The following is a 14,113-nucleotide window of genomic DNA, read 5'->3' on the forward strand; positions in this document are numbered from 1 at the left end:
CTGAAATTTGGAAAGTAGAAAAAGATAGATATCATATACATGGGGCTTCCAGTGCATTTTCTAAATAGAGATGTTGATAAAGTATGACAGAACCATCTGGGCTTGGTTTCCCAATTTTTATGCAGTTATAGATACAGTAGAGGGAGTGGTGAAGAAGATGGCCCTTATAGGCTCCTGAATGCTAGATTTCAATGAACTATTGACACTTGGCTCTAGTGGCAACCTATTGAAGCCCTACCTTCCAAAGTGTGACCTCCCTTCCTGGAAGTGAATTGAATTGAATAATCTTGTTCCCAGAGGCTTTCCTGCAGGTCCAGCCTAGTGCTGGAACTGGTACTCCCTAGCCCTTTCAATAACTTCATAAACACATAATTAACCTGTATTAAAAATCTTACTATTTAAAAAATATGCAAAGTAGTTTTTCTCTAAAGAATTGAATCCCAATTTATATACTCTTCAAAATAATCTTGTAGGATTCTATCAGTGTACTTCTACAGACAAGAATACTAAGGCATTGAAAGTTAAGTAAAAAGTAAATGGCACTCAACCTGTGGATTTGGCAATGAGATGTCTCACAGGAAGTTCTCCGCTCCCAGACATGGGTCCCTGGGCTTCTTGCCTCAGAAGCACAGCAGCAGGCATCGGCGGAAGGTGAAGAGCTTCCCTAAGGATAACTCCTTCAAGCCTGTGCACCTCACTGCTTTCCTGGGCTACAAGGCTGGTATAACTCACAGCATGCAGGAAGTTGATAGGCCGGGCTTCAAGGTGAATAATAAGAAAGTTGTGGATTTTGTGAGCATTGTGGAGACACTGCCCATGGTGGCTGTAGGTATTGTGGGCTACATGGAAACCCCTTGAGGCCTCCACACCTTCAAGACCATTTTTGCTGAGCATATCAGTGATGAGTACAAAAGACACTTTTATAAGAAATGGCCTAAGTCAATGTAGAAGGCTTTCACCAAGTACCCTCAGAAGAGGCAGGACAACTTCAACAAGCAGCAGCTGGAGAAGGCCTTCAGCAGCTTGAAGAAGTAATGCTAGGTCATCCACATCATCGCCCAAACACAGATGCACTTGCTTCATCTACGGAAGAAGGTCCACCTGATGGAGATCAAGGTCAACAGCAGCACTGTGGCTGAGAAACTAGACAAGGCCCAGGAATGCTTGGAGCAGTAGATCCCAGTGAACCAAGCCTTTGGTCAGGATGAGATGATCAATTTCATTGGAGTGACCCAGGGCAAAGGCTACAAAGGGGACACTGCAACACAATAAGTTGTCATACTGAAAAGCTGCATAGTGGGGACCAAGCAAGTGCATACCCTCCACAACTCCCTGCTGGTGCAGACTAAGCAATGGGCCCTGGAGAATAACCTTATGATATCAACACCACCTTCAAGTTTGACCATTGGCACTTCCAGACTGTGGAGGACAAGAAGGTGTTCATGGGGCCACTTAAGACAAGATCACAAAGGAAGAAGGAATATAATGTCAAGAATAGATTGTGGGGCCGGCGCTGTGGCATAGTGGGTTAAGTGTCCACCTGTAGTGCTGGCATCCCAAATGGGCACTGTTTTGAGTCCTGGCTGCTCCACTTACAATCCAGCTCTCTGCTATGACCTGGGAAAGCAGTAGAAGATGGCCCAAGAACTTGGGCCCTTGCACCCACGTGCAAGACCTAGAAGAAGCTCCTGGCTTTGGGTCATCTCAGCTCTGGCTATTGCAGTAATTTGGGAAGTGAACCAACAGACATAAGACTTTCTCTCTCTCTCTCTCTCTCCCCCCCCTTCTCTATCTTTCAAATAAAAAAAATAAATCTTAAAAAAAAAGAATAGGTTGTGCAGCTGGTGGCATTGCAATAAAGTGATTTCCCAGTGGGGGAGAAACTAAGTAAATGGCATGGGAAGAGAAGTGACAGCTTGGGAGTACATATTTGTAAAATGTGTATCTGACAAAGGCATTACATTAAAATATTTTCAAAATCTCTTAAAATTATTAATAAGAAACTCATTAATAAGAAAACAAACATCTCAATTTAAAAATTAGCAAAACTCTGGAGCAGACATCTCACCAAAGAAGATAGATGGCCAATGAGTATATAAAAGAGAGGTTCAATGTTATGTATTATTAGGGAATTACAAATTAAAACAATAAAAGATTCTGCTGTGTAACTTTTAAAATGGCTAAAACCCAAAAACACTGAAAATGTCAATGCCACTAAGGGGTAGAACAATAGGAATGTAAATTGATGGCTAGTAGGAAATCAAAATAGCACACTTTGTACTATAATTTATCAGTTTCTTACAAAATGAAGTATGCTGCTACTGTACAATCCAGCAATCATATCTCAACATTTTTATTCAAATTAGTTGAAAACTTATGTCAATGGAAAAACTGTATATCAATGTATAAAACAGCACTATTTATAACTGCCAAACTTTCGAAGCAATCAGAAAAGTCCTTCAAAAGGGGAATGAATAAAACAAACTATGGTATATCCATACAATGGCATATTATTCAGTTAACAAGGAAATGAGAAATCGAGCAAAGTAATGAAGGAAAGTTAAATCCACATTGCTAAATGAAATAAGCTAGTCTGAAAAGGCTATATACGATGTGACTTCAACTATGTGACATTCTGGAAAGGGGAAAAAAACAAACAAAAATTTTAAATATCAATAGTTGCTAGGGGTTCAGCAAGGGTAAGGGATGAATTGTTGGAATACAAGGAGTACAGTGAATTATTTGCTTGTTGCTGTTATGGCAAATGTAAGACATGCGCTTGTGAAACCTATAACATAACACAAAGAATAAATCAATGTAAACTGTGGACTTTAATAATCATATCTTTATGGTTCATCAAAGGAACAACAGAAATTAACAAATATACAACACTAATTCAACACGATAATAAAGAAAACTGTGAGGAGGTGGGGAATGTTTAGGAAACCTCAGTACCTTCTGCTCAACTTTTCTGAAAACCCAAAACTGCTGAAAAACATCAGGTCTATTAATTTAAAATAAAAGATGTAAAAGGCCATTTATGAGAAATCCATAATAATACCTCATGGTGAACAAGTGAATGCTTTTCCCCCAACATTGGGAGGAAGACAAGAATGTGTGTTCTCACCCCTTCTATTCAACTGTGTACTAGAGATTCTACTCAGGGAAACCAGTTAAGGAAAAGAAATAAAGAGTATTCACATGGAACGGAAGAAGTAAAACTGTCTAGCTATGAATTATCTCTCAAATTGATCTGAAATTCAACACAATTCACAACAAAATCTTTTCACGTTTTTTGCATTGACAATCTCATAATATTCCTATGGAAAGGCAAGGGGCCCAAAATTGCCAAATAATCTTGAAAAAAAAAATAAAAGAACAAAGTTGAAAAGTTTAAACTTCCCAATTTCAAAACTTAATAAACAGCTACAAATTATATCAGTAGCATACTAGCACAGATTAAAAATATAGATAAAAAAGAACTCAAAACTCATAAACATATTCTTAGATCTATAGTCTATGGATTATTAATAATGTTGCTCAGAGAATTCAATGGGGGAAATAGAGCCCTTTCCATGACTGACGTTGTAACACAGGCTATCCATATGCAAAAGAATAAAGCTGCATTTTTATAGAAAGCTTTGATTTAATAAATATAAATTTCATAGGTATATTTTTTGGATTATAGTGGTTCTTCACCCCATATCTACCCTCCCACCCCAAAGCATCGCACCTCCTACTCCCTCTCCCATCCCATTCTTCATTAAGATTCATTTTTAATTATCTTTATATACAGAAGACCAACTCTATACTAAAGTAAAGATTTCAACAGTTCGCACCAACACAGACACATAACATAAAGTACTGTTTGAAGACTAGTTTTACCATTAATTCTCCATAGAACTCATTTAAAGACAGAGGTCCAACACGGAGAGCAAGTACACAGTGACTCCTGATATTGATGTAACAACTGACACTCCTATTTATGACGGCAGTGATCACTCGAGGCTCTTGTCATGAGCTGCCAAGGCTATGAAAGCCTCTTGAGTCCACAAACTCTGACATTATATAGAAAGGGCCATAATCAAAGTGGAAGTTCTCTCCTCCCTTCAGAAAAAGGTACCTCCTTCTTTGATGGCCTGTTCTTTCTGCTGGAATCTCACTCACAGAGATCTTCCATTAGGTCATTTTTTGCCACAGTATCTTGGCTTTCCATGCTTGAAATGCTCTCAAGGCTTTTTAGCCAGATCCGAATGCTTTAAGGGCTGATTCTAAGGCCAAAGTGCTGTTTAGGGCATTTGTCATTCTATGAGTCTGCTGTGTATCCTGCTTCCCATGTTGGATCATTCTCTCCTTTTTAATTCTATCTATTATTATTAACAGACACTTGGTCTTATTTTGTGATCCCATTGACACTTGTTCCTATCTTTATGATCAGTTATGAACTTAAACTGATCACTTTAACTAGTAAAATGACACTGGTATGTCGCTCCCCCTCTTCGTGGAGGAACGACACTGAACCCTGCACTGTTCTTTTGTCTGCTCGGCCCTCCCCGGGTTTGCTGCTGGTTCTTCCTGGGTTGGCTACTATCCCTTCCACCTCCGTGGAAGGGCGGTTCCCCCTGGCCACTTTCCCCACTTCCGCAGGGGAGCGGCACACCGCCGGCCGGCTCTCTCGGGGGCTGCACAGGTGTTCCCCTTAGATGTTCCCCTTAGATGTTCCTGGTGCATGCCGTCTCTCTCCTCCTTTATAGTCCTCCTCTGCCAATCCCAACTCGGCTGCCCACACGCCGAGTACGCTGCTCTCCTCCAATCAGGAGCAGGATCAGCTCCTGGAGGTCAGCACTCAAGTTGGCAAGAGGCAGCTGCGTAGAAGCTGTTTTCTTCTCTCCCAGCGCCATATTGTGGGAGAGCAGATGCATAGAATAAGTCTTAATTCCAGTAACTTAGTCCAGTCCGGGTTGCTCCCCACAGATCCCCCTTTCTTTTTATTTTTTGGCGTTGATACGCGCCTGTCTTCGGTGTCCCGCGGCACACACTCTGCTCTGCTTGCTAGAGTTGCCCGCAGGTTCTTACAAGTCCTATCAATCAGGCAAACCGAATCCGGGTCCTCTCTTCGCCATGTTGTGAGGAGGTTTTCAGGCGCTGATGCGTGCCTGTGTTCGGTGCCCTGCAGTGCATGCTCTGCTCTGCCCGCAGGTGCTTACAAGCCCTATCAGGCAAACCAAATCCAAGCCTTCTCATTGCCGTCTTGTGGGGAGACTTATTGGTGTTGGTTCGTGCCTATCTTCGGTGACCTGCAGCTCATACTCTGGTCGAGCTGCCTACTGGTGCTTACTGCCTTACTAATCAGGCAGACCGAATCCAAGCTCTCTCATTGCTGTGTTGTGGGGAGGCCTTTCTCTATTTCTCTATCTCCGGGCATTCCTATTTCTCCTATTTTACTTCTATCTACCAGCATTCCTATTTCTCTCATTTTACTTCTAAAACTTCTGTTTCTCTTATCCCTGCGGCTTCCCGGCGCCCGCCCCGAGGCTGCTTCTCGGCACCCGCCCCGCGGCGGCTTCCCGGCTCTGAGCCGCTTCAGCCCGCGCCTCTCTCATCTGCGCAGCCTCCCGGCTCTGCGCGGCTCGGCTTCGCGCGCACACTCCGCGGTCTCTCACTAGCCCAGCGTTCCCTATCTACTTGTGCCCCTCACGCTCTCTCTGCGCACGGCAGCCTCCACGAGTCACACAGCCCCAGCTCACGTTTCCGCCACTAGCATTCAATCCAAGTTCCCCGGGCTAGCCTGGCGAATTCAACCCAGCTCACGTTTCCGCCCCACGATTTGGCTTCCTGTCCTTTGCTCCCCGGGCTAATCAGACGGATCCCAACCTGGCTTACGTTTCCGCTTCTGGTTTTAACTTTTCGCCCCTTATTCCCGGGCTAACTCGACGAATCCCAAAGTGGCTTTCATCTCCGCCTCGGCCTGCCCCCCGCAGCTTCAATTTCCCTAACATTTTTCTCTACCCGGTATGTTTCCCTAAGTTTTCTTCCAACAATATTCCTCCCTCATTTCTCCTGGCTTCTCCCCACAGTCCGTATCCGAGTCTGTTTGTTCTAGCTTTCACTTTCGCTTTCGACCTTAGAGATTTCTCCCAGCTTCCCCCCGTAGTCCGTATCTGAGTCTATGCCTAGGCTTTCAATAGCTTCTTCCGGCACCTTTTTCGTCCGGCTTTTCCCTAGGCTGTTTGCTAGTCTCTCTCTCCGATATTTTCCCACTTCTTCCCGTTTCTTCCCTCCTAAGTTTCCTATCCGAGTCACGGCACCATTATGTCGCTCCCCCTCTTCATGGAGGAACGACACTGAACCCTGCCTAGGCTTCATATCCGAGTCACGACACCATTATGTCGCTCCCCCTCTTCGTGGAGGAACGACACTGGACCCTGCACTGTTCTTTTGTCTGCTCGGCCCTCCCCGGGTTTGCTGCTTGTTCTTCCTGGGTTGGCTACTATCCCTTCCACCTCCGTGGAAGGGCGGTTCCCCCTGGCCACTTTCCCCACTTCCGCAGGGGAGCGGCACACCGCCGGCCGGCTCTCTCGGGGGCTGCACAGGTGTTCCCCTTAGATGTTCCCCTTAGATGTTCCTGGTGCATGCCGTCTCTCTCCTCCTTTATAGTCCTCCTCTGCCAATCCCAACTCGGCTGCCCACACGCCGAGTACGCTGCTCTCCTCCAATCAGGAGCAGGATCAGCTCCTGGAGGTCAGCACTCAAGTTGGCAAGAGGCAGCTGCGTAGAAGCTGTTTTCTTCTCTCCCAGCGCCATATTGTGGGAGAGCAGATGCATAGAATAAGTCTTAATTCCAGTAACTTAGTCCAGTCCGGGTTGCTCCCCACACTGGTATATGCCAACTTAATGGGATTTGGAGTCCCATGGCAAGTTTTTAGGAACCTGCACTCCTTTCTCACATAATATATGAAAATTAATTTAAAATAGATGACAGTCATAAATGTAAGAACTGAAATTATTAAATTTATATTAGTTTCATATGGCTACTGTAACAAGTCACCATAAATTTGATGAATTTATATCAACAGATTTATTCTCTTAGATTTCTGGCATCCAAAAGACCAAATCTCAAAAGCTACAGGGTCTATTCAAGTCTTTGCCTGAGTACTGATCCATGTATGTATGAGAAGCCAGGAGTATGTACAGAAAATATCATGCTACAAAATTGCATGGACGGTATAGAATTTATATTTCTACCAGAGAGGAGACTTCCTAAATCACAGGTCACTGATTAGCATCCTCAGAGGGGTTTCATCTTAGTAGTAAAGTGAAAGTAGTTTTATAAAGAAAGCTCATCTGAACCTACCATATCAAAACTTAAAATCAACCTCACCACCAGTGCCATGGCTCACTAAGCTAATCCTCCGCCTGCGGTGCTGGTACACTGGGTTCTAGTCCTGGTTGGGGTGTTGGATTCAGTCCCAGTTGCTCCTCATCCAGTCCAGCTCTCTGCTGTGGCGCTGGAAGGCAGTGGAGGATGGCCCAAGTGCTTGGGCCCTGCACCTGCATGGGAGACCAGGAGGAGGAAGCATCTGGCTCCTGGCTTCAGATCAGTGCAGTGCACACCAGCCACAATGCACTGACCATAGAGGCCATTTGTGGAGTGAACCAATGGAAAAGGAAGACCTTTCTCTCTGTCTCTCTCTCTCTCTCACTGTCTCACTCTGCTGGAAGGAAGGAAGGAAGGAAGGAAGGAAGGAAGGAAGGAAGGAAGGAAGGAAGGAAGGAAATCAACCTCAAACAAAATAAACCATTTCTATAGAACTTAATTATGTGCCAGAGAAAAAAGTCAACATTTATTTAAAGAAATACTACAAATTATTAGCAGCCAAAATTATAAAACAATGATAAACATACAATCAAAACTCACCAGGCAAGGGCCACTGTTGTGACGTTGCAAATTAAACTGCCATTTATGATGCCTGCAACCCATATTAGAGTGCCAATTTGAGTGAGTCCTGGCTCCTTTGCTTATGAACCAGCTCTGTGCTAACACACCAGGGAATGCAGCAGAAGTCCCTGGGCCCCTGCCGCCATGTTGGAGGCCAAAATAGGGTTCCTGGTTCAAGATTTCCACTTGGCTTAGCCTTGCCTGTTGTGGCCATATCGCAGATAGAAGAACCTTCCCTCTACTCTCTCCCTCTCTTCTTCTTTTCCTCTCTCCCTCTCTTTTTCTCCCCCTCTCCCTCTCTGTTGCTATACCTTTCAAATAAGTTTTAAAGCAAAAATTACCAGGAAAGTGATAGTTCTTTGGGGACAGCAGTTAGGATGTTGCTTGAGACACCCATACATCATACCAGAGTGCCTGGTTTTCAGTCCCTGATTTGATTCTGATTCCAGCTTTCTGCTAGTGCACATCCTGCGAGGCAACAGGTGATGGCTTACACTCTCGTGCCCCTGCCACCTGGGAACCCAGATAGAGCTCCAGTCTCCTGTCTTTGGCTTGGCCTAGCCCTGGCTGCTGCAGGCATTTGAAAATGAACCAGTGAATGGAAGATGGAAGATATTTATTCATTCTCATTCTCTCTCTCTCTCTCTCTCTCTCTTTCTCTCTCAAATAACATAAAAATAAATACTAAGAGTTTAAAAAACAGGCAAAAAAGAAGCAAGAAATCATGTACTATAAATCAGAGAAAAATCCAAAAAGAAAAAGATAGAATTGCAACAGTGTTGCAGCAAAGCAAGTTAAGCCTTGATTGGGACACTTGCATCCCATGTCAGAATGGCAGTTTGAATCCCAGCTACTCTGTTTCCATTCCAGCTTCCTACTAATATGCCTGGGAAGACAGTGGATGATGGTCCAAGTACTTGAGTCCCTGCCATCCATATGGCAGACCCTGATGCAGTTCCAAGTTCCTGTCTTCAGCCTGGCATAAGCTCCAGCTGTTGCAGACATTTGGAGAGTGAAACAATAGATGAAAGCGCTCGCTCGTGCTCTCTCTCTCTCTCTCTCCTTTTTTTTAGGATTTCAATTTTTTTTTAATTTTTTATTTAGTAAATATAAATTTTCAAAGTACAGTTAATGGATTACAATGGCTTCCCCCCCCTATAATTTCCTTCCCACTCACACCCCTCCCATCTCCTGTTCCCTCTCCCATTCCATTCACATCAAGATTCATTTTCAGTTATCTTTATATACAGAAGATCAATTCAGTATATATTAAGTAAAAATTTCATCAGTTTGCACCCACACGAAACACAAAGTGTAAAGTACTGTTTGAGTACTAGTTATAGCATTAATTTACATTGTACAACACATTAAGGACAGATCCCACATGAGAAGTAAGTACACAGTGACTGCTGTTGTTGACTTAACAATTTGACACTCTTGTTTATGGCGTCAGTAATCTCCCTAGGATCTAGTCATGAGTTGCCAAGGTTATGGAAGCCTTTTGAGTTTGCCGACTTCAATCTTATTCAGACAGGGTCATAGTCTCCTCCCTTCAGAGAAAGGTACCTCCTTCTTTGATGACCTGTTCTTTCCACTGGGATCTCACTCCCAGAGATCTTACATTTAGCTCTTCCTTTTTTTTTTTTTTCCCAGAGTGTCTTGGCGTTCCATGCCTGAAATACTCTCATGGGCTCTTCAGCCAGATCTGAATGCCTTTAGGGCTGATTCTGAGGCCAGAGTGCTGTTTAGGACATCTGCCATTCTATGAGTTTACTATGTATCCTGCTTCCCAAGATGGATTGTTCTCTCCCTTTTTGATTCTATCAGCTAGTATTAGCAGACACTAGACTTGTTTGTGTGATCCCTTTGACTCTTACACTTATCAGTGTGATCAATTGTGAACTGAAATTGATCACTTGGACTAGTGAGATGGCATTGGTACATGCCACCTTGATGGGATTGTATTGGGATCCCCTGGCATGATTCTAACTCTACCATTTGGGGCAAGTCCGATTGAGCATGTCCCAAATTGTACATCTCCTCCCTCCCTTATTCCCACTCTTATATTTAACAGGGATCATTTTTCAGTTAAAATTTAAACACCTAAGAATAATTGTGTGTTAATTACAGAGTTCAACCAATAGTACTAGAACAAAACAAAGAGAAAATATTAAAATGGATAAAGTATTACATTGTACATCAACAGTCAGGACAAGAGCTGATCAAGTCACCGTTTCTCATAGTGTCCATTTCACTTCAACAGGTTTCCCCTTTGCTGCTCAGTTAGTTGTCGCTGATCAGGGAGAACATATGATATTTGTCCCTTTGGGACTGGCTTAATTCACTCGGCCTAATGTTTTCCAGATTCCTCCATCTTGTTGCAAATGACCGGATTTCGTTGTTTTTGACTGCTGTATAGTATTCTATAGAGTACATGTTCCATAATTTCTTTATCCAGTCTACTGTTGATGGGCATTTGGGTTGGTTCCAGGTCTTAGCTATTGTGAATTGAGCTGCAATAAACATTAATGTGCAGACAGCTTGCTTGTTTGCCAATTTCATTTCCTTTGGGTAAATTCCAAGGAGTGGGATGGCTGGGTTGTATGGTAGGGTTATCTTCAGGTTTCTGAGGAATCTCCAGACTGACTTCCAAAGTGGCTTCACCAGTTTGCATTCCCACCAACTGTGGGTTAGTGTCCCTTTTTCCCCACATCCTCGCCAGCATCTGTTGTTGGTAGATTTCTGAATGTGAGCATTCTAACCGGGGTGAGGTGAAACTTCATTGTGGATTTGATTTGCATTTCCCTGATTGCTAGTGATCTTGAACATTTTTTCATGTGTCTGTTGGCCATTTGGATTTCCTCTTTTGAAAAATGTCTATTGAGGTCCTTGGCCCATCTCTTAAGTGGGTTGTTTGTTTTGATGTTGTGAAGTTTCTTGATTTCTTTGTAGATTCTGTTTATCAACCCTTTATTTGTTGCATAGTTTGCAAATATTTTTTCCCATTCTGTCGGTTGCCTCTTCACTTTCCTGATTGTATCTTTTGAAGTACAGAAACTTCTCTCTCTCCTTCTAACTCTGTTACTCTGCCTGTCAAATAAATAAATCTTTTAAAATAAGAAAAAAATTCAGAGACTAGAGTTAATAGAATGATCAGAAGAAATGCTACAATAACCAATATATAATAATATGTATATGCACATATATAACATATATTCATATAATATACATATTAGCTCTTGTACTCTTCATAATTTTTGAAAGGCAATGGATGGGGCTGGCACTGTGGCACAGTGGGTATAACCGTCATCTGCAGAGCCGGCACTCAATATGGTTGCCAGTTCTAATCCTGGCTACTCCACTTTCCAACCCTGCTGTCTGCTATGGTCTGGGAAAGCAGAAGATGGCCCAAGTCCCTGGACCCCTGCACCCGCGTGGGAGACCTGGAAGAAGCTCCTGGCTCCTGGCTTCAGATTGGCACAGTTCCAGCCATTGTGGCCATATGGGGATTGAACCAGCGGATGGCAGAGCTCTCTCTCTCTGTAACTCTTTCTTTCAAATAAATAAAATAAATCTTAAAAAAAAGGAAAGGCAATGGAAACTATTTTTTTTTTTTTGACAGGCAGAGTGGACAGTGAGAGAGAGAGACAGAGAGAAAGGTCTTCCTTTGCCGTTGGTTCACCCTCCAATGGCCGCCGCTGCAGCCGGCGCACCGCGCTGATCCGATGGCAGGAGCCAGGATCCGGGTGCTTTTTTCCTGGTCTCCCATGGGGTGCAGGGCCCAAGCACCTGGGCCATCCTCCACTGCACTCCCTGGCCATAGCAGAGAGCTGGCCTGGAAGAGGGGCAACCAGGACAGAATCCAGTGCCCCAACCGGGACTAGAACCCGGTGTGCCGGCGCCGCAAGGTGGAGGATTAGCCTATTGAGCCACGGCGCCGGCTCAGCAATGGAAACTATTAACACTGATGAAGAGAATAATGAAAAATAAATTTCCATCCAAATGGTATTTCTGGAAGTGAAAAACATAGTCACTGAAAGGAAAAACCCACTGAAAAAATTAGAAACTGACTAAACATTGCAAAAGCATAAATCAGTGAGCTTGAATACACAGAACTACAGCCTGTCAAAAAATAAAGAGAAACAAAGAAAGTTATTGTTTCTCTATTTATGTATAAGTATATTATATGTAAATATACAGACTAATACATAGACTATATGAAGATTGGGAGAAACTGGAAAACATAAATAGAGCATCTGTATAAATGGCACTGTAGCAAATGGTATAAAATGCATGTACCTAGGATATTAGAAGAAGAAGAGAGAGAAATGAAATAAAAAATTGAATAAAACTTGTCAAATTGGTCACAGCTATAAACCCACAGATCTAGGAATTTCACAAGTAAACACACTGGAAACTACACAAAGATTCCTCATAATCAATTTGCTATCAATGATAAATACAAAAATTAACAGTGACAAAAGAAAAATTGACATATATATATAAGAAGAAATTATCTTGAAGGAATAAATGAGAACAGAAACTACAAAATGTTTTAAAGTAAACTAAAATGTATGCATCATCTAAAGTTTTATAGTATGCTGCTAAAGAAGAGCGTGGAGGAAAACTGATGGCTTTAAAATGATAACATTGGAAAAGAAAGTCTTCAAATTAATGACCTTAAATTTAAATAAGAAAAGAAAATCCAAAATAATTTAAGGAAGAAAATAATAAAGAAGAGTATAAAAACAAGAGAAAAGTAATTGAAAAATTCAATGTACACAAAATCTATTTCTTTGAAAAAAGTAATATACTTAATAGCTAGCCAGATTTATATTTTCAAGAAAAAAAATTACCAACATTAGAAATAACAGTAGGGGTTGGGGCTGTGCCATAGTGGGTAAAGCCACTGCTTGCAGTACAGGCATCCCACATGGGTGTTGGTTCAAGTCCTGGCTGCCCCACTTCAGGTCCACCTCTCTGCTATGGCCTGGAAAAGCAACAGAAGATGGCCCAAATCCTTGGGTCCTTGCACTCATGTGGGAGACCTGGAAGAAGCTTCAGGCTCCTGGCTTTGGATCAGCTCAGCTCCAGACACTGCAGCCATTTGAGGAGTGAACCAATGAATGGAAGATCTCTCTCTCTCTCTCATTCTCTCTCTCACTCATTGCCTCTGTAACTCTGCCTTTCAAATAGCTAAATAAATCTTTAAAAAAAAGAAAAGAAATAACAACAGAGACACTACTACATATTCTACAGACATTCAAAAAAAATAAATGATTATTGTGAATAACTTTATCACCAAACAATGAACAATTCACATGAAATAAAAAATCCATTAATGAAACAAAGTACCAAAACTCTCTCAAGAAGAAATAGAGGGGCAGGCATTTAGAACAACTGTTAAAATGCCACTTGAGACCAATATCAGAGTGCTTGAGTCTGAGACCTGCCTTTTTTTTTTTTTAATCCCAGCTTCCTGCTAACACACAACCTGGGAGGCAGCAAATGATGACTGGAGTACTTGGGTCCCTGGCACAATGTGGGAGACCTGAACTGTGTTCTTGACTCCTGACTTCACCCTGGCCAAGCCCTGGCTGTTGTCAACATTTGGGGAATAAAGCAGAAGGAAGATTTTGGTTTTTCTTTGTCCCTGTGTGCGTGTGTGTGATTTCCTTTCAAATAAAATGAAAATACATAATTTTTAAAAATCATATAAAAATTAAAAGATGAGCTTTATAAAAATAATTAGAATAGCACTATTTTTTGACAAAGAGTTAAGATTGTGTGTAAACAGGAGTCACTGTGCACTAACTTTGGATGCAGGACCTCTGTTTTCAAGAGTGGCATTATGAGAGGTAATAGTAATACTTGCTCTCAAAGATTTACTTCGTTTTAGTGTATTTAGCAGAGGACATTCTTATGTCCCATAAGTTTTAGATAAGCCTAAGTGCCCAACTTCATTGCCTGTCATCTTAGATGCTTCTTCTGTTAGTGATAAAACTTATTCTTGAAGAAAAAAAGTATATTATCATAAATATTAAAAAAAATAAGAAAGGAAGCAGGAGAAAGGGTGGCAGTGAGGGAGGGAAGGAGGGAGAATGTGGTGGAAAGTGTTATTATGTACTTAAAACTGTACGTATGGGGCCGGCACTCTGACTTAGCAGGTAAAGC

The 14,113-nt window shown here is 42.3% G+C and overlaps 1 pseudogene; it reads left to right on the forward strand.

Moving 5' to 3' along the window:
* Positions 1–567: 567 nt before the first annotated feature.
* LOC100351161 (large ribosomal subunit protein uL3 pseudogene) lies at positions 568–1,272 on the forward strand (annotated as a pseudogene).
* Positions 1,273–14,113: the final 12,841 nt, after the last annotated feature.

Source organism: Oryctolagus cuniculus, chromosome 5 (assembly GCF_051225735.1).
Source record: "Oryctolagus cuniculus isolate XC-2025 breed Fujian yellow rabbit chromosome 5, ASM5122573v1, whole genome shotgun sequence".
NCBI classification, from domain to species: domain Eukaryota; kingdom Metazoa; phylum Chordata; class Mammalia; order Lagomorpha; family Leporidae; genus Oryctolagus; species Oryctolagus cuniculus.